Source organism: Octopus bimaculoides, chromosome 13 (assembly GCF_001194135.2).
Source record: "Octopus bimaculoides isolate UCB-OBI-ISO-001 chromosome 13, ASM119413v2, whole genome shotgun sequence".
Classification (NCBI taxonomy): Eukaryota; Metazoa; Mollusca; class Cephalopoda; order Octopoda; family Octopodidae; genus Octopus; species Octopus bimaculoides.
In genome coordinates, this window is record NC_068993.1 from 600,287 (window position 1) to 602,784 (window position 2,498).

Consider the following 2,498-nt stretch of genomic DNA (forward strand, 5'->3'; position numbering starts at 1 on the left):
CACACACACACACACACACACTTTTCTCTTTTTAGCTTTTAAGGAGACCATCAAATACAAAGCAGAAGATGGAATGAGAAGAAATTGTGAAAAAAAGTTAGGGAGTAAAGTAAAAATAGGTCTGCAGGATGCCATGTTAAAGGAATGGCAAATAAAAACCCTTCATAGACAACACCTGGAAAAAGTGAGCAGGTAAAAATGAAGACAGAAGAATGACAATGTTGGTTAAGAACTGTAGAAGCCAGTGGTGAGATAGAAGAATTCTTGGCTGCAACACAGGACCAAAGATTTCTCATCAGAAATCACCAAAAGAATGTTTAAGTAATGACAAAATATTTGCCGATGTGGATAAAACAAGTCACCATTGTCACTGGTTGTTGGGTGACGGAAGACAGAGAGAAATGATCTAAATATAAAGATCTGGAAATAGAGATAAGTCAAATGTGGAGGCTGGAAAGTGAAATACTCCCTGTAATAATTGGCGCTTTGGGAATGGTTAAAAAGAAACATTCAAACAAATACCCCACGACTAACAAATATGCATAACAAAGAGAAAAAAACACAGCTAGGCACCATGCTTATCTTACGTAGAGCACTTTCAAGTCAGTAAAAATAAACCAAATAAAGAAAAAACCAAAACCAAAATAAAACACTGCAAATATCCAAGGCACAAAGAGTTGTGCTCAGTGGTGCAGTGAAAAGATGCAATAAAAATAAAGCAAGAGAATGATGATGATGCCGATGATGACGACGACGATGGTGGTGGTGGTGATGATGATGATGATGACGATGACGACGACGACGACGACGACGACGAGGAGGAGTGTTTCTTCATTTGCCAGGAGAGCTAATTCTTTGATGAGTACTTCAGCTGGGTCGAACAGTATGTCCATTATCCCTGGCTGCAATTATAGTCTTGACACAGGCTAGGTTCAAGGTTATAAGAGCATCAACAGATTATCAATGATAATCTTTACATAATTCTGTGAAGATTATCGTTGATAAACTGTGAGTTGTGGCACACAGATTTCACTCACGTGCCGACACTCTGCTTGAAAAATTACTTTTCCAAAAGGTCAACCAAGCATGTATTTGCAGTCATGAAATACTCCCATAATACTGTATTGCTTTAAGTATTCAACGGGAATTAATATTAGCAGCTAAATTAGATCGTGAGGAATTTATAAATCATTAAATATTTCATTTATCATTAAATGATGATTCAAGATTTTGAATGCAACATTAAAGAATGACAGAAGACATAAATGGTAGAAGAAAAGAAGAAAGAGTCGAGAGGAGAACCAGCAGACAACTAGACTTGCTCTGTAGAGTCTAGTGTGTTGTTTGATGTCACTTGCTGGTGTTAACCTTTAACTTCTAAACCTTTCACCTCTAAAGGGTCAATAAAATAGGGACCAAGTATTTAGATTTCTAGCATTGGCATATAACCACAAATCTCAGGGAAGAGTATAACCAATTACATTGACCCCAATATTTAACTGGTACTTTATTTTATCAACCTTAGCAAGATGAAAGGTAAAGTTGACCTTGACAAGATTTCAAATAAATACCACAAGGCATTTACAAAAGAAAATTCTTTGGGCTGTCTCAGATGAGAGAGACAAATGACTTGTAGTAACAATCGTTGGGTTTCTGAGTTGAAATCCTAGCACAGTTAGCTTTATCTTTGGGATAAAAAGTGACATACTGTGCAATGAAGTTACTTTGAACATGGGGGCTAACTAAATATATTTTGTTTCCTCTTTATATCACAGCTTAAGGTTGCACAGTAACGCAATTTAAAAACAATTTTCCTTCAGCTGAATGGGCTAATTCATTTTTAAAGTGAAACAAATCCCAATTAGTATCACGCCTGTGCCAAAATATCTAAAAATTCAGAGCATGTTCAAGTGCTACAGAAGTATCCTTGTACTTCCAGCACTTAAAAGTAACTCTTACAGTTGATGGAAAAACTTATCCATCTAAATAACACACTTAACTTTTGAACATAAGTAAAAAAAAAATCTTACTGTTTAAAGTAACCCCAAATCAGGGGTTATTTTGAACAGCGACAATTATATAAAAAAAGTCATCAAATATTGACTGCAACTTATTTTTATTTCATATGTTTGTTTACCTATTTGGTCTCCACAACATAGTCAAATTTAGTTGAGATTGAAAAAAGGATTATGAAATTATTGCAATAAGAAATCTAAAACTGTTCAAAGTAACCCCATTTCACAGTACCAATAATGAGATTGATTCTTCTCTCTCTCCATTCCTTTTTCTCTTTCTGTCTCTCAGAATCAGCTCTGTTGCACAATGAGAGGTTTGTGAGGGAGTAGCCATATTTTTATTTTCAGAAATTATAACATAGAAACATAGAAACATCTTTTAGAACTTTTACGTCTTTTACATCTTTTAGAACTTTGTCATTTTAGATTTTGCTGGCAAACTTCTAAATTAACATAAACATTTATTTTCATGAAAGAAATTTA